Here is a 19,313-nt window from a genome sequence, read left to right as displayed (position 1 = left end):
ATCTGGGCTTGGCGGGAAACTGAGACATCCAACAGGCACCGATGCCTATGTTTCAAATCATTTTTCAAATATTTTTTTTAGGTTGAATTCTCTTTTCATTTCGTTAGAATAAAGAAAACCTGGTCCAATAATAATAAATTCTAACAAACTTTGCAAGCGATGATAACTATAATGATAACTATAACAGCAAAGAGCAGGTCAAAAAAGATTAGCTGTTAATTCTTTCCTTGAATCCATTACCCAAAAACTTGTTAGTTATAATACCTACCATTTCTCAAGCGCTTGGTATATTATAGGCTAGGTTTTAAGTAATCCATACATAATACTATATTAATCCATTAAAACCATGCAATGAAGTGGCATTGTACAACAGAGACATCAGACTCCAGATTCCAGTTTCTTTTCTTTTTTTCTTTTTTTTTTTTTTCATCTTTATTAACTTGGGTATTTCTTATTTACATTTCGATTGTTATTCCTTTTCCCGGTTTCTGGGCCATCATCCCCCTAGCCCCTCCCCTTAATCCCTCCCCCTCCCCTTCTATATGGGTGTTCCCCTCCCCATCCTCCCCCCATTACCGTCCTCCCCCCAACAATCACATTCACTGGAGGTTCAGTCTTGGCAGGACCCAGGGCTTCCCCTTCCACTGGTGCTCTTACTAGGATATTCATTGCTACCTATGAGGTCAGAGTCCAGGGTCAGTCCATGTATAGTCTTTAGGTAGTGGCTTAGTCCCTGGAAGTCTGGTTGCTTGGCATTGTTGTTCATATGGGGTCTCGAGCCCCTTCAAGCTCTTTCAGTCCTTTCTAAGATTCTTTCAACGGGGGTCCCATAGGCGAATGCCATCATTAAACCACTGAACTCAGATTCCAGTTTCTTAATCAGCAGCCTATTATATCTCTGCCATCTTTAACGGGTACCATCTTTGAGTTACAAAATGGACTCAACAAAGGTTTCTAAAAGACGAGCTCTTCCGGATTCAAAATGGGGAAACCGAGGCCCCGCTACAGCATCCCGGGAAGGTTCTCTCTTAGCTTTGATGAGCTGTTATATTCAAAATTCAGCTGCTGTTCTCCATGGTCAGGCTGATCCGGCATCAGCTCAAAGTGGGATCAAAGCAAGGTGCACGGGGTTTCCAGGCAACTGCAACAGAAACCTTGACCTGAAAGCCTCAGTTTTCAACTCCTTCTCTCCCTGGTTTCTTCATACAAATCTTGTCTGCCCCTTTCAAGCATCTTCCTGTTGCTTCACGAGATAAAAGAAGAATTAAAGCCTGTTTCCCAAGGCCAGACATAAGCTACTTTTACAAGTTATCTACGCATTGTTTCCTGAGATTCCCACCCCTCCAGTTCTTAAGCAGGTGAAGGTTGCATGCTTTTCAGGAAGTAAATTAAAAGAGTGTTCTCTTCTGTTGACTTGTCATTCTGGGAAATGTGAGTTTCCCTTTGAGAAAAATAAATAAATAAACAAACAAAACAAAAACCGGTTTTGTGAAGCCAAGGTCAAGAGTTTCTTTTCTCACTTCATGCTGGAGAACCGTGGTCGCTCTTCACCGGGCTACCCCATCATCATCATCATCATCATCATCATCATCATCATCATCATCATCATCATCATCAGCAGCAGCAGCAGCAGCAGCAGCAGCAGCAGCAGCAGCAGCAGCAGGTGACTGTCAGCTAAGTCAAGCACCAAGGACAAGGAGTTCCTCTTTTCTTCGTGCTGCTTTCTGTGCAGGTAAAATGAAAAATCAAATCCTTTCCTGTCCCTGCATCATTGTCCTTTCTGAACATGGCATTAACTTCCACAAAAGAGCCTGGTGGCAAAGGGGGTGATTAGCTAGATAGGCTCTAACAGCTGGGCTCCAGGAGACTGAAGTGAGGTGGAGGAGGGGCGCTCCCTCGCAGGTCCTGAGTCTGGTAGTTCTATCAACAGGGCAGCAGCGGCAGCAGATGAAAAGCTTCCAGAGGTGGGGGCAGGGGAGAGCCCAGATTGTAAACATCTCTTGCCTGTTGCCTAGAAGCCGGTGGCTGCGAACAATCTAAAGACTGCGCCTAGATTTTCAAAATTTCCTCTCTATGCAAAGCTCCGGTTCCTTTTTAAAATATGCGGCCATTTTACGAGGTCATCATCCCACACGCAGTGTGTGCATATATCCCAGCATCTTCCCTCCACCACATGTGATTGCTTACATAAAGTGGTCAACTATTGTTTAACAAAATCTTTGTTAATGTTAGGACATTAATTCTGAGGCTTAAGAAAAACAAAACACCTCACACTGCATAGTTTATAGGATGCACTCATATTTATAAGAAGCAACAGAAAATTTTAAATGTGCATTACTTGTTTATGGTGCAATTTTGATGATTCCTGAATAATATGTTCCTCACATATGCTGTGATGGACAACAAGTATCTGGTGTGATAAATTAGTAAAATATGTGATAAGAGTAATGTTTTAGGTTTGGGGGGGTGGAAAAGAACTGCTAAGTATTATGTGTGTGCAAGTTGGTGTCACACACACAAAGGGAGGGGGACGTGTAAGAAAAGGGCACAGTGGTAATAGTGGAAGGTTTTAATTACCTCAGTGCAGAACAGGATTACATCAAGTGGAGGAAATAAGGCTGGGTGGAATGCCAGGCTGATTTCCAATTTAATATGTACATCACCCGCAAAGGAAGAATGCTTTAAGATTAAATAAAACTCGGAACTCGAAGCAAAGATGGATCAGATATAGGAGCCGTGATTAGATCCCATTAAGCACATTATTTGATCTCAAATAGAGATCAAATAAAGGTATTTGGAGACAACATGGAAATTTAGGAAGACGGGAAAATAAAATACAGCATATAACCATTAATTCAGAAAAAAAAATACAAACCAGAGAATTGCGGTTGGGGTAAAAAGCAGGGAAGTGGCTTTTTAAATCCCAGCATCACCCCAATGCCAGTCTTACCAGTGAGCAGTAAATGCATTTAGCGTTTCACTACACCATTAGAATGACACAGCAGAGAAAGGCTCCCCGTCCGCTTCCGTGATTCAATTTTTTTTTTAATACTAGAAAATAAGATCTTCTCTAATTGGAAGAAAACTCTAAAAAGAACTGAGTGTAGAAAGGGGGCAAGAAGTGAACAGATTTGAGGACAAACTTGACATTAAAAGCCTACAGTCCAGCCAGGCAGCTGTGGGGCCATTAAGGGGATGAGGGGAAGTCAGTGAGAGATGAGGCTGCCTTGCCTGGAGCCTGAACGAATCCTCTGCCTGGGTATTTACAGAAGCAACTGAAGGTCACATCCTGGAAACTGGAATCCATCTTCTTGAGGGAAAAAGTGAAATGTTAAAAGGATTTTATGATTGGGTAAGAGCAGATCATTGGGCAATTAGAACTATTACAAGTTGACATAGCACAAGACACAGGCTAAGTGTGCCACAGAAATCAGAGAGAAGTGCACTGGAAACAGAAAATGTCAGCGGCTCAGCACAGGGTATTGAAAGAAAATTCCAAGAATCTTTCAAAATCTGCTTAGCAAAAATCCAAATCATGGCTGGAAAACGAGTAATACTGGCCCTTGTTTTGCCAAGTAAAGGCATGCTGGATCTGATAGGAGCTAACATTAGCTTTACAATTAAAAGTAATCAAACGCGCATGCGTAATTCTACAGAGGTGACCATGGAAGTTGGTCACTGTTTCTAAACTTCTTAGTAGAGAGTGCTCCTCGAAAACTTGCTGCATTAAATGGGACAGGAGAATTAACAAGAGTAAACCTGAACTACCCGTAGGCTAAAAATATGTTATCATGTAAAATGAAAAGGAACGTCCGCAGAGATCCTGGTCCAGTTATTTTTGTCAGTCATCATCACTACATCACCATCACCATCATCATCACCATCATCATCATCATCAGCATCATCAGTGTCATCATCGGTGTCATCATCGTCATCACCATCATCACCAACATCATCGGCATCATCACCACCGCCACACACAGTGATGAAATTGTAAGAAGGGGTAAGGCTAAGAAGAGTTTGTCTGTCTCAGGGTCTAGATTTCACACTCATTCATCTTATGGCTTTTCATTTGTTTTCTTTAAAAAATTGTCATAAAGCCAACACATTATGTTTATATTTGATGATCGATTTTTGTTTGGCTCTCAGTATGTGCACCTGTGCACGTGCCCTGGCATGCATGTGAAAATCTAAATATAACTTGTGAGTTCCAGGTATCAAACTCCTGCCATCAGGCTTGGCTGCAAGCACCTTTATGCATTATGTTGTCTCTCCACATTGTTGTTGTTGTCATCATCATCATCATCATCATCATCATCATCATCACTATTATCATCAATTATGCCCACTGTTAGAGGATGTGCTTAGGATGAGCAACTGCTTCACCCTCCAAGCTCTAGTTATATTTCTCTGAAAGAAATAAAATGCAAATATTCACTCATTGGTTGAGTTGAAACCTGAAGAATAAATAGCGTTATTTGGTGTCTCCTAATGATTTAAGAACTGCGTTACATTTTCTTTGCCCTTTCCCTTCTTGTATCCTACAAATGTATACTGGATTACCTTGGCAGATTGCAAGACTTAATGTTAGAATTTGCAAACATGTCATGACTGGTTTGAAGACATCTTCCTTCACTTGGCATCCATGGTAGTGCTGCTCAAGTTAAAGGGCCCAGAAGTCCAAGAGACACTAAAGGGCCTGGAAGTCCAAGAGATACTAAAGGGGCCCGGAAATTCAAGAAATAGAGAAAGACTTATCGAGGCACATCACAACATGAGCAGGTCAAGGCAAAGGTAAACTACAGAATAAAGCAACATTTTCCAGGTGAAGGTGAAATGAGGAAGATATTTAAATGTAAAGCCTAATCCCAGAAATCAATCAGAGAGATGAGACCACGCAGTGAAGCACAAAATCAACATGGCCAGCTCGCTTTCATCAGTGTGGACTTTCAGATCTCTTCACTTGATCTTAGCCAAAAGGCCGAGAAGCGATCAGATCTCTTTTCTACCAAACCCTAGCCCAGGTACTGCACTCATTGATGGAGTTCATTTCTAAGACTCTGTTGAGGACTAAAGAGCAAGACAGGAAGTAGAATGAACGGAGGGAAGAGCTAGCAGCTTAGGAAAAGGACGTAATTGAGGGTTACACGTTTGTTTAGCTTTTGAATAATTGCCAGGAGTCATAGAATCCAGAAGTAAAAATTCCATTGCTTGCGAAAAATAAAACTATATTATGAAATGAAGTGAGGATTGTGAAGAGAGTGGGGAACCATGGCATGTTTTAATCCATTTAGCTCAGAGGATAACGGAAGGGATACATGCATGTAGTTCGTGCAAGACGGTGGAAACCCTGTGATGAGTACATCCTATAACCCAGAGTGCCCCAGACGGGTCATCACAGGGAGGTCACTCTGAAAATAGTAATTTAAGCCAAGCCATCGCATTAGAAACAATTGCAGATCTTGTAAATGCCCTGAAAATGACTTGATTCTAATTCTAAAGCCACAAGGAGATTCCATATATGTCAAGTAGGCAGCCCTGTTTCTTTGCTTATTGAAGAGCCCTGTTCTGGAAACTGCCAGTGTGGTTCAGCTTTAAGTAGCTTTTTATTTACTGATTTTGAACACATCAAGTAGGACTCCTCCTCCAAAGGGAGGCTTTTCAAGTATCCCACAATCTATTCTTTTATTCTCTTCCCCACAATTTTGTTAATATTTTTCTCAGTTTTCTCATTTTTCCCATGATGCTTCAAACACAGCTAAATTATTTTGAGAAAAAAACCTCTCCTAACATGATATGGAAAATCATAGACTGATATGCCAGCTTTCCCTGGGTTATTTCCTATCATGCCATCACTGACTACAGGAGGAAAGTCTTTGTTCCTGAAAGAGAGGAATGTTGGAAACTTCCTGAGAGAAAGGTGTTTGCCTGGAATGAGAAAGGGGCTTGGCAGGGGATGAGATGGGACCATCAGTAGTTCTGTAGAATCGTAATACTGATGAGCAACTTATATTTCACCGGCCACAGTGCTAGAACAGGGCTTGAGACACATAGAGAGTTCCTGTAAGTCAGCCTATAGAAAAATGATTATTCTATCTACTTAATTCTAAAAAGAGCCTCTCTAATGAAAATTTATTTTTGCAAGGTATCTACTGTTTCTACTATCTGTGTAAATAATTTTAAAGACAGAGTGAACTATACCAACATTACTAAATTTTAATAAAATATTTATTCATTATGAACTGAAAAATATTGAACTGAAAATAATGTGTTCATTATGACCTTGCAAATAAGCATAGAATCTGAGTCACGTGATTCCTCAAAGAAGTAATGGAAAATGTTTATGTATATTACAATGCATGTATATATATTTGTATGAATACACACACACACACACACACACACACACACACACACACACAATTGACTTAAGCAAAACAGAGTTCTAGGCCAGAAATGGCTTTAAATTTCCTACTGATATTTGTCAAATCAATAAAAATACAGCTCTACTTATTTTCACTGTTGAACTTATAATACGATCACTACTCACAACTGATGAAATGTAAGCAATACAACTTCAAAATAATTTTAAGGTAAGTAACAATAAATAGTATTAAAGTAGTCATCTTTGTATAGCAGGGTCCTATAAATAACTGCTTATAGAAAAATATTTCTGTAAAATCTTAAAATCAATTTCTCCTGGGAAGAATGAAAGCTTGAAGAGAAACTACTAGGATGGAAATATCTGAGAAATTGTCATATATTATTGATGTATCTGAAAAAAAATTCTATGGTGAGGGTAAAATTGTTCACTTTGAGTGTGTGTGTGTATGTGTGTATGTGTGTGCATGTGTGTGCATGTATGTGTGTATGTGTGTATGTGTGTGTATGTGTGTGCATGTATGTGTGTATGTGTGTGCATGTGTGTGCATGTGTGTGCATGTATGTGTGTATGTGTGTGTATGTGTGTGCATGTGTGTGCATGTATGTGTGTATGTGTGTGCATGTGTGTGTATGTGTGTGTGTGTCTATGTGTGTGTGTGCGCACATGCACATATGCATATGAAGTAGTGGGCTAGATGAAGTGTATGCCTGGATTCTATGTGGGTGCTGGGAATCCAAACTCAGGTCTTCATGATTGTACAACAAGCATTCTCACCCACTGAGCCATCTCCCCAGCTCTATTTAATTGTTCTTATAATCTCCTTTCTACCTCTGTCTTGCTTGCTATACTTACTGGTCATGATAGCCAGTGACAAGACAAAACCTAGAACAACACTCTGTATTTTTTAATTTTTTTCAAAATAAAGTTTTTCATGTCAAAGCTTAAACTTAGGACTCCCAGTTTAATGCAATGCTTTCTGTTTATAGGCACTTACAAGTGTCCTTTGACTTATCAAACGGTAATTCACCTTTAGATATAAAATTACATTTGTACCTTACAGAACTCTGTGATTTATTCACAGAATAAATATAAACGGAAAGACAATGTTCCAGTAATATTTCAATTTTAAAACTTGGAACAAGGTTTAAAACAAGTATAAATTTTTTATAGTTTTAGCACCTGGATATATGCAAAAAAGTATTTATTCACCTATAGCAACAGAGGTTAGTTGTGCTTATAAAAACCATTATGCAGTTAATATATCTTTCTCAAAGTTTAAAAACTAGTATTAGAAAATTGATATCTCTATCCAATACAATCAAGGAATTGGCTAAGGGAAACGAAAAGAAAAAGTATAGAATTAGAAGTAATTCCACTAACATACAAAGTTGATATTAAAATCTTGTTCCTATACTGTAGTAGAATAAATTTATGCTTATCCCCAACTCGCTTACAGATAAATGAGACTCAGAATATGATTATTTATTTGGCTTTGACAATTACTGGGGTAACCCCTAAGCTACTTTTCAAACTGCTGGTTTATCTACCTCCCCAGCTGTATATCCCAGATACTTGCTGTTTCTCCTGGCCACATGTTCATGGCCCATCTCCCCTCATGGGGGCTTCTTCCTCCCTTCCAGTTCTTTCTTCTCTTCCTTGTCTGTCCTTTTTCTTCTTGACCCCCAACCAGGTAACTCAAAAAGCACCTACCTCTGATCCCTTTTGCACAACAAAAGCTTGTAAATGTGAGATTTCACTCATAGGCCTAGACCTTCTGGTACAGAATTTAGCATTATAATACTTAGCAACAGATAAAACCTCAATATTTCCCCCCCTTTAAGAATCTAAATAAATGGGTTATTTCTCTTATAATAATGAAATTATTATAAAAATTATTAGGTAAGAGTTACATTAAAAAATCCAGTCTGTTTATGTTTGTCAACTCACGAGAAAGTATTCTATTATCTACCCTATCCTGGTGAGTTCAAAGTTCTGTATCCAAATCCAATTTCTATGAACTTGCATTAGCATATTCAAATTACCTTCTTAGACCTAAAACAAACTTAAAACCACAAACAACTTATGTTTCTAGTAAGACTATGATTGACTAGTCTTGAATCCTATCAGAGACCTGAAGAGGAAATAAATATTTTCAAGAATGTAAGAAGGGCTGGGACACAGATTATAAAGATTAATGACAGAGACAGATGTTTCTAGTGTTATTTATAATGTTGGAGCATCTCTCTTTATCCTTCTGGTCCAGAACATCTGACAGACATTAAGTGAAGCAGGATCTATGAAGGACTACCTTACTCTGTCTTGACAGAGCTTAGCAATCTACTAGTTTGTGTCCATTTGTCCCATTTGGACAGATTTTTGTTTATAGATAAAGTTAGGGCACTTCTTGCCCATTGGCTAGCTTGTCACAATTGAAGCAACTCCATACAGAGGTTATTGATATTAATATTTTCTTTGAAGTGGAATGGGGTATTATCAGGGATATATAGGAACTAAACCTTGTATTTTTTAAATGAGGCATATGCCAATGCCTATCTAAGAGTTGAAACCTACATATTTTATGCTATAACAAAGTTAATTTTAAATTTTATATAAAAAGATTTATACCAATGAAAACTTTAAACCAGTATCAATATAAAAAATTCTGTACCAATGTACCAAAATATTCTGCATCAAAATATAAAGATCTCTACCTATGAAAGATTATGGTTGTAAAATGTCTTTTAGTTTAAGACTTGATTCATTAATCTACCCTTATTTTCTGATTTATTATAATATTTTTATATTTCTTCTTTTTCTTCTGAGCCCCCTTCCCTTTATCTAAGAAAGAAAGAAGGCTAGAGAAAAGGAAAGAAAAGATATAAACTCCTGAGTCTAAGCTCCCTATTTAGTTTCTTCCCTGTCCAAGATCATATGTATAACACCATGTATAATTTATAAAACGAGCAAACCATTCACCCCAACTTACAGGACTGGGACAATGGTCTCATGATTGCTTCCTGCTGAATTAGGGTAAAAAATTTATTTCAGGGGGTCCAAAATAAAATGAAAAGTAACAGGTTCATTTCTAGGCTCCCTTGTAATTTCTGTTTATTCTTCCTCTTCTTTATCTATACATTCCTGTTGTATCTCCATTATAATGCTCAGGGATTATTTCATCATACATGTAGCCCATCACACACATGGTTACATGGAACATGATGATTTTCTCTCTGTTTATCAAACTGGCCATTTTCAAAATACTCTTACACTAAAATTCTCATTTCTAGTTCTAGTTTCTAGTTCATTTCTAGCATTTTCTAGTTCTATCATCTCACTTTTTAAAGTCTAGGTTTATTGATTATTTATTTGGTTGCTCTGTTTTTATTAGTTTTTTTTTATTTTGTTACCATTGTTTCCTTAATTTAACTTTGTTTCTGTCTGCGTTTTTGTATCTCATCTCGTTTCTTGCTTCTTGAAGGTTATTATTTTAATTTCTTAGGCAATCAATAGATCGCCATTTTTTTAACGTTAGTTCCCTTTGTTGATGATTGGTTTTGTTTAACTTTTCACTTTAGTGTAACCTGGCTGAGGTCTACACATTAAGGTGGCAAATACCTCCTTCATTGTTTCCAGAATAGTTTCAAGAAGTAAACAATTTGCCCATTGATGTCCAAGGCTTTGTCTTTGAGTTTTACATCAATAGGGGTTAAAGTAGGGTCATTTGGTTGCTGTAGAGACTGCAGTGGCATTCTTCATCCAAGTCACCCTCTAGCCCTTAACCTCTGCTAGGTTTCATAAACTTTCCAAATCACAAAGGCTGGTGCTTTGTGGCAGATGGAGTAGCTAGCTGCTTGCAAACAACAGAAACGGACTTCGGCTACTCTGGCTAACTTAAACAGAAAAGCAAATCATAGGGAAGGTATTATAGAACTCGCAAAAAAAAAAAATCGCTGCTTAAAAAAACGTGGAACTGAACTCGTAAAATAGTCTGGGGAAAAGAAAGCTTATTAGTATTCAAGATTCCATCTGAAATCGGCTCACAGAGCTAGTCTAATGAGCACACTGCCGCTACCCCACTATCTAACCTCCTAGCATGTGCTCGATGCCGTCCTCTCTGCACTGAATCTGTGGCGCTATTGGTGCTTCGTTATGCTGCCATCCCTGGAAACACATGCTTGCTACCTGATGGACACTGCTTCTTGCTTTGCTGCTATGATATTTTCTGTGGCCAACTTTTTGTGGGTTACCAGCACCAGATATGAGGCTCAGGGTTGTTAAATGAGATTGACTGAGGTGGGGCACGCAGAGAATGGACATTTCTGTCTCTGCCATTACCTCCCCCTTCCATAAGATTCACAGGTCAGTGGATTTTTCTAAGCACAAGAAAATTTCAGATGTTTGACAGCCATAGAAATATAAGTAAAGGAAAGGGCAGAGTTTATCTGACTTGCTACAAGAGAAAGCGAACTCCTAGGAAACGAGACCCAAGGAGGCTCCAGATCTGAGGATAACAAGAAAGTTTTGCTTTAGAAATTGGGACTTCTCCGCTCCTACTAGAATGTGAATGCCACGAAGACATTAGAAAAGAATGCTATAGACTGATCTTCCGTCTAACCAATTCCTGTATATTCAGTTGAGATATAATTGTATTCAGAATCAAGCTGCTGCCTCACGTTGTGTCTTCTATGTTTCCGCTGCGTTTCATGCCGTGCTCAGGTTACAAATCCTTCCGTGATTTCAGGACGCCCAGAGTGCATCCCATTCCCAAACATACTTCGTCAGCTTGGTAAAGCCCCGTTATGAGCACAGCGATGAACAAACAGCGTGATTGGCTGTCTGCCACGAAACAGAAATGATTGCAAATCTGATGCAAGGATATCATTTTTAAAAATGCAACCACATATATTTTTGTTCTATATATGCTTGCACATAAAATAGACCTAAATATATAACACGACATGAGATTTAAATGGCATGTGATATGTATGCATGTATTTGTGTGTGTGTGTGTGTGTGTGTGTGTGTGTGTGTGTGTGTGCGCGCGCGCGCTCATGTATATGTGTGCATATGTATATCCTGTTACAAAGTAAAAGTGCTTGTGTGACAAATCCTTTAAGTGGACAGTACTAATTATAAATAACATTTACTTTAGAATACAGCATATTCCAGACTTTTAGATTAAACTGAAATTTGCTAACATTTATAATTACTTATGCTTCTGAATTTATTAACACTAATGGTACTACACTATACTATCATGTTGTTATTTGTAATTGTGGCAATTGTTTCATTATATCATCTAGTTTATTCTTTGTAAGATTTTATTTGATTTCTGTTGATTTTTGAGTCAGTCTCATGTAGACCAAGCTGGCCTCTAGCTCACTATGCAGCCCAGAATAATTTCAAAATTTAAAAATTTTTGTTTTAGTTATTCTAATCTATTATTTTGTGTTAAATTTTGATTTTATGTGTATGAGTGTTTTGCCTGGTGTATGCCTGTGTACCCCAGGACTGCATGATTTTCACCACAGTCAGGAAGAAAACTTTGGCTATTATGGAAATGGAGTTGTAAATAGTTGTGAGCCACCATGTGTGTACTAGGAATGGAACCTGGATCATCTACAAAAACCTGGAGTTCTCTTAACTGCTGACCTAACTCCCCATCCCCAGCTTTGAACTCTTGATCCTCTTGCTTGACTCCTAAGTGAGGGGATTACAGAAGGATTTAATCATGCTAGAAAGACTAAGCTAGGGGTTGGGGATTTAGCTCAGTGGTAGAGCGCTTGCCTAGGAAGCACAAGGCCCTGGGTTCGGTCCCCAGCTCCGAACAAAAAAAAAAAAAAAAAAAAAAAAAGACTAAGCTAGTTATTCTCATGCTGCAGCTTGAAGCTGTTATGAGTACTGTCTAACTTTGCAAAGGTATACAAAGGAATCATAAGGAACATAAGAAAGACCTATCTGATTCTAGCAGCCTTGTTTCTAGTAATTTTGCACTATGATGACTTTGCCTTGGCCTTTCTGCTATTGCTCTTAGACACCAACAGTTTCTCTGTATCTTAAGTGTGATTTTAGTATGTGCTCAAGGCATTTATGTTGTCCACCTGCTTTCATGCAATAGTTAGTAAATATTCAGTTTTACAGCTGTCATTTATCATTTACATATTTTTTCTCCACAGAGAACAGTACAGCCAGCTTCCCTTTCGTACCAAAGGAGCATCTGGGCTCCAGATCCTTCTGGCTGGATATCTGTTATGTTCAGAATCATCATCCGGTCACACAGATGCCACACCTCAGGAGGCTTTAGCACAGGGAAGGTGGAGGCCGTAGCTGCATCCCCAAGTCTTTGCAACAGCACGTAAGCTTGCGAAGGCAGGTAACAATGGTTTGTGTTTTAAAGTGAAGCACAGCAAATGTCGTAGATCAGCTGTAAAGCAGGCCATCTTGCCGGGCATCCTTTCCCTGTTGGGTGTGGAAAAGTCTCGGCGGAACCCATGGTGCGTGGTTCTTCACCACATACATTCTTCGGGAAGAGAGTTTCATTCCACCTTACACTGACTGAAGAGCTTCCTGCTGCTGGTGGTGCTAACGTTTTCATGCCTAGAAATATGTATTTATTCACTCACGGAGGCGCTTCAACAAGGGAAGCCACACGCCAGAAATTCTGAGCCCTGCTTTCTATTTAAAGGTAACTGGAAGCTAAATGAATAATCAGGAAGGTGTGTTCTAAATTTGGAATAATAGAAAATACAATTACATATTATTAGGGAGATTTCCCCTCAAGTCATGGAAAAAGACCCATGAATTATCCCTGTCCAATTACAGAGAGCCTTTCTTATAGCTGTAATATGCAAAGTCCTTCTCCTTCTTTATAGAAATGCTAGATGGCGTCAATCCAGTTACAAAACCATTCTCCTAGATGACGTCAATCCAGTTACAAAACCATTCTCATATCCACAGAAGTTTATCCAGGTCAGGAAGGGTGTGATGGTAAACAGGAGCATTAGTACATTGAACACATGACAAAGGCTGCCTGGTGTCCAGGACCAACAGAAGGAGATGCTGTCCAAAACACACAGGCAGACACACACACACACATACATATGCATGTACACACGTGCATGCTCAGACATGCCAACCATGTATATATACATATACATATGTATACATGCACATACACACATAAACATAGATGCACATACACATGCAACCACACACATGTGCCCACCTTATTAATATGCACATATGTACATATGCACCATGTATATGTACACACACAAACACGCATATACACATACAAATGCATATATATATATATACATACCATGTATATGTACCATATGTACACACATATATATGGAGGAAAATGATGGCTAGAGAGTTAAGGATCACTAAGGTCAAACTTAGAATGAATGGTTTTACAAGAACTTAAGCTTTTCTTCAGTGCCCATTCATGTTCAGTCTCCTTGGCAATACTTCTTAAAATAGATTGAAGTTACCACACCATGGGGCCAAAATGTCCCCAAGTATATCTCTCTTAACAGTGAAGTAGTAATGATATTAGTGTAGCACCCATGTGAAAAATATTATATGTAGCTTTTCTTTTCTTTTTTAAGGTGTTTGTTTATTTGTTTATTTTGTATACAATGTCTGCCTGCATGTATGCCTACATACCAGAAGAGGGCATTAGACCTCATTATGGATGGTTGTGAGCTCTCATGTGTTTGCTGGAATTTGAACTCAGAACCTCTGAAGGAGCAGCCAGTGCTTTTAACCTCTAAGCCATCTCTCCAACCCTGAACTTTTCTTTAACAGGTAAAAGTATTATTCTCTGTCAAGATGGGAAACTTATCCCATCTATAGATTTTATAGGAAAAACCTGAATTATTTTAAAACATAAAATCTTAACCCTTGGTAATAATTAGGATGGTGGGGTCCTGATCTCACAGAGTAGGTGGCAGCATTTAATTTCAGGACCAAAGTGAGTGAAATCATTTTAAATTCAGTAAGGTCAAAGGGAAGAATAGAGATTGGTGGTGTGGAGTTGGCAGTGATCATTAGCATCTACTGAGATTACTCTAGAACATGTTTCTAGGGAAAAAGAAGAGCTCCTGAAAGTATTGCTTAATATACTATAATACCTTATTTAATACCTTGGTTATATATTAATTAATGAGTAGAAGATTGGGATCAGCATCACCAAAGAAAGTCATACTTTTCCATGAGTTTGCAGGCTTATACTAGTACTGTGGGACTAACCTAATACCCAACCGGAAGGCAAGACCTTCATGAGGAAGAATTCTACGACACTTCATATATTTGTAAAGTTTCTTTCTTTTTCTCTTAAAGGACCCATGGTCACTGAATCATTTCCACATAGGAAAACAGCTGAACATGGTCCATGAATTTCAGCATGTCTCAAAGGCGCGAGTAGAAACTGAACCCAAACGCCATGTGTCCTTGTCAAGAGTTTCCCTCTGTGACAGGCATGAGGGAATATCCTCCTGGAGGGCAGCATCATGGCTGTGTAGCTATGGATGAAAAGAAAACTGGACTGAAGCTATAGTTTCTTTTTTTTTATTATTATTAGCTTGAGTATTTCTTATATACATTTCAAGTGTTATTCCCTTTCCTGGTTTCCGGGCAAACATCCCCCTCCCCCATCCCCTTCTTTATGGGTGTTCCCCTCCCCATCCTCCCCCCATTGCTGCCCTCCCCCCAACAATCTAGTTCACTGGGGGTTCAGTCTTAGCAGGACCCAGGGCTTCCCCTTCCACTGGTGCTCTTACTAGGATATTCATTGCTACCTATGAGGTCAGAGTCCAGGGTCAGTCCATGTATAGTCTTTAGGTAGTGGCTTAGTCCCTGGAAGATCTGGTTGCTTGGCATTGTTGTACATATGGGGTCTCAAGCCCCTTCAAGCTCTTCCAGTTCTTCCTCTGATTCCTTCAACGGGGGTTCCGTTCTCAGTTCAGTGGTTTGCTGCTGGCATTTGCCTCTGTGTTTGCTGTATTCTGGCTGTGTCTCTCAGGAGAGATCTACAACTGGCTCCTGTCGGCCTGCACTTCTTTGCTTCATCCATCTTGTCTAATTGGATGGCTGTACATGCATGGGCCACATGTGGGGCAGGCTCTGAATGGGTGTTCCTTCAGTCTCTGTTTTAATCTTTGCCTCTCTATTCCCTGCCAAGGGTATTCTTGTTCCCCTTTTAAAGAAGGAGTGAACCATTCACATTTTGATCATTCGTCTTGAGTTTTATTTGTTCTAGGCATCTAGGGTAATTCAAGCATTTGGGCTAATAGCCACTTATCAATGAGTGCATACCATGTGTGTTTTTCTGTGATTGGGTTACCTCACTCAGGATGATATTTTCCAGTTCCAACCATTTGCCTACGAATTTCATAAAGTCATTGTTTTTGATAGCTGAGTAATATTCCATTGTGTAGATGTACCACATTTTCTGTATCCATTCCTCTGCTGAAGGGCATCTGGGTTCTTTCCAGCTTCTGGCTATTATAAATAAGGCTGCGGTGAACATAGTGGAGCACGTGTCTTTTTTATATGTTGGGGCATCTTTTGGGTATATGCCCAAGAGAGGTATAGCTGGATCCTCAGGCAGTTCAATGTCCAATTTTCTGAGGAACCTCCAGACTGATTTCCAGAATGGTTGTACCAGTCTGCAATCCCACCAACAATGGAGGAGTGTTCCTCTTTCTCCGCATCCTCGCCAGCATCTGCTGTCACCTGAGTTTTTGATCTTAGCCATTCTCACTGGTGTGAGGTGAAATCTCAGGGTTGTTTTGATTTGCATTTGCCTTATGACTAAAGATGTTGAACATTTCTTTAGGTGTTTCTCAGCCATTCGGCATTCCTCAGCTGTGAATTAATTGTTTAGCTCTGAACCCCATTTTTTTTTCTTTTTTTTTTATTAACTTGAGTATTTCTTATATACATTTCGAGTGTTATTCCCTTTCCCGGTTTCCGGGCAAACATCCCCCTCCCCCCTCCCCTTCCTTATGGGTGTTCCCCTCCCAACCCTCCCCCCATTGCCGCCCTCCCCCCATAGACTAGTTCACTGGGGGTTCAGTCTTAGCAGGACCCAGGGCTTCCCCTTCCACTGGTGCTCTTACTAGGATATTCATTGCTAACTATGGGGTCAGAGTCCAGGGTCAGTACATGTATAGTCTTTAGGTAGTGGCTTAGTCCCTGGAAGCTCTGGTTGCTTGGCATTGTTGTACTTTTGGGGTCTCGAGCCCCTTCAAGCTCTTCCAGTTCTTTCTCTGATTCCTTCAATAGGGGACCTATTCTCAGTTCAGTGGTTTGCTGCTGGCATTCGCCTCTATATTTGCTGTATTCTGGCTGTGTCTCTCAGGAGCGATCTACATCTGGCTCCTGTCGGTCTGCACTTCTTTGCTTCATCCATCTTGTCTAATTGGGTGGCTGTATATGTATGGGCCACATGTGGGGCAGGCTCTGAATGGGTGTTCCTTCAGTCTCTGTTTTAATCTTTGCCTCTCCCTTCCCTGCCAAGGGTATTCTTTTTCCTCATTTAAAGAAGGAGTGAAGCATTCACATTTTGATCATCCGTCTTGAGTTTCCTTTGTTCTAGGGATCTAGGGTAATTCAAGCATTTGGGCTAATAGCCACTTATCAATGAGTGCATACCATGTATGTCTTTCTGTGTTTGGGTTAGCTCACTCAGGATGATATTTTCCAGTTCCAGCCATTTGCCTACGAATTTCATAAAGAGGTTGTTTTTGATAGCTGAGTAATATTCCATTGTGTAGATGTACTACATTTTCTGTATCCATTCCTCTGCTGAAGGGCATCTGGGTTCTTTCCAGCTTCTGGCTATTATAAATAAGGCTGCAATGAACATAGTGGAGCACGTGTCTTTTTTATATGTTGGGGCATCTTTTGGGTATATGCCCAAGAGAGGTATAGCTGGATCCTCAGGCAGTTCAATGTCCAATTTTCTGAGGATCCTCCAGACTGATTTCCAGAATGGTTGTACCAGTTTGCAATCCCACCAACAATGGAGGAGTGTTCCTCTTTCTCCACATCCTTGCCAGCATCTGTTGTCCCCTGAGTTTTTGATCTTAGCCATTCTCCCTGGTGTGAGGTGAAATCTCAGGGTTGTTTTGATTTGCATTTCCCTTATGACTAAAGATGTTGAACATTTCTTTAGGTGTTTCTCCGCCATTCGGCATTCCTCAGCTGTGAATTCTTTGTTTAGCTCTGAGCCCCATTTTTTAATAGGGTTATTTGTTTCCCTGTGGTCTAACTTCTTGAGTTCTTTGTATATTTTGGATATAAGGCCTCTATCTATTGTAGGATTGGTAAAGATCTTTTCCCAATCTGTTGGTTGCCGTTTTGTCCTAACCACAGTGTCCTTTGCCTTACAGAAGCTTTGCAGTTTTATGAGATCCCATTTGTCAATTCTTGATCTTAGAGCATAAGCCATTGGTGTTTTGTTCAGGAAATTTTTTCCAGTGCCCATGTGTTCCAGATGCTTCCCTAGTTTTTCTTCTATTAGTTTGAGTGTGTCTGGTTTGATGTGGAGGTCCTTGATCCACTTGGACTTAAGCTTTGTACAGGGTGATAAGCATGGATCGATCTGCATTCTTCTACAAGTTGACCTCTAGTTGAACCAGCACCATTTGCTGAAAATGCTATCTTTTTTCCATTGGATGGTTTTGGCTCCTTTGTCAAAAATCAAGTGACCATAGGTATGTGGGTTCATTTCTGGGTCTTCAATTCTATTCCATTGGTCTATCTGTCTGTCTCTGTACCAATACCATGCAGTTTTTATCAGTATTGCTCTGTAATACTGCTTGAGTTCAGGGATAGTGATTCCCCCTGAAGTCCTTTCATTGTTGAGGATAGCTTTAGCTATCCTGGGTTTTTTCTTATTCCAGATGAATTTGCAAATTGTTCTGTCTAACTCTTTGAAGAATTGGATTGGTATTTTGATGGGGATTGCATTGAATCTGTAGATTGCTTTTGGTAAAATGGCCATTTTTACTATATTAATCCTGCCAATCCATGAGCATGGGAGATCTTTCCATCTTCTGAGGTCTTCTTCAATTTCCTTCTTCAGTGTCTTGAAGTTCTTATTGTACAGATCTTTTACTTGCTTTGTTAAAGTCACTCCAAGGTACTTTATATTATTTGGGTCTATTATGAAGGGTGTCGTTTCCCTAATTTCTTTCTCGGCTTGTTTCTCTTTTGTATAGAGGAAGGCAACTGATTTATTTGAGTTAATTTTATACCCAGCCACTTTGCTGAAGTTGTTTATCAGCTTTAGTAGTTCTCTGGTGGAACTTTTGGGATCACTTATATATACTATCATATCATCTGCAAATAGTGATATTTTGACTTCTTCTTTTCCGATCTGTATCCCCTTGACATCCTTTTGTTGTCTGATTGCTCTGGCTAGAACTTCAAGAACTATATTGAATAAGTAGGGAGAGAGTGGGCAGCCTTGTCTAGTCCCTGATTTTAGTGAGATTGCTTCAAGTTTCTCTCCATTTAGTTTAATGTTAGCAACTGGTTTGCTGTATATGGCTTTTACCATGTTCAGGTATGGGCCTTGAATTCCTATTCTTTCCAGGACTTTTATCATGAAGGGGTGTTGAATTTTGTCAAATGCTTTCTCAGCATCTAATGAAATGATCATGTGGTTTTGTTCTTTCAGGATCCGCGGGCATGGGACTTCCGGTAAACACAGGACGTGCCCGGTCCTAGATGAACTCTGCCTCTGTGTGTCCCGATCTCACCAGGCAGCTCTCTTGCAGCAGACAAGTTGGTCTTACCTGTGGTCCCGAGGTTCAAGTTTGCTCGCGGGGTGCTGCCCAAGGGCTCTCTGCGGCGGCAGCAACCAGGAAGCGTGGTTTTGTTCTTTAAGTTTGTTTATATAATGGATCACGTT

General features: G+C 39.7%; 1 long non-coding RNA gene across 2 annotated transcripts in view; it reads left to right on the top strand.

The window, feature by feature from the left end:
- Positions 1-1,482: 1,482 nt before the first annotated feature.
- Positions 1,483-19,313, top strand: part of LOC147996561 (uncharacterized) — a 50,756-nt gene continuing 32,925 nt past the window's right edge. Inside the window, exons 1-3 of one of the 2 annotated variants that reach the window (XR_015676969.1) lie at positions 1,483-1,732; positions 12,562-13,070; positions 14,732-15,920. This is a non-coding gene — a long non-coding RNA (uncharacterized LOC147996561). Of the gene's footprint in view, positions 1,733-12,561; positions 13,071-14,731; positions 15,921-19,313 lie in introns of those variants that run through there. The other variant, XR_015676970.1, reaches the window with a different exon arrangement.

The sequence above is a fragment of the Rattus norvegicus genome, chromosome 2 (assembly GCF_021556685.1).
Source record: "Rattus norvegicus strain SHRSP/BbbUtx chromosome 2, alternate assembly SHRSP_T2T, whole genome shotgun sequence".
Classification (NCBI taxonomy): Eukaryota; Metazoa; Chordata; class Mammalia; order Rodentia; family Muridae; genus Rattus; species Rattus norvegicus.
This window is presented reverse-complemented; position numbering and strand designations above follow the sequence as displayed.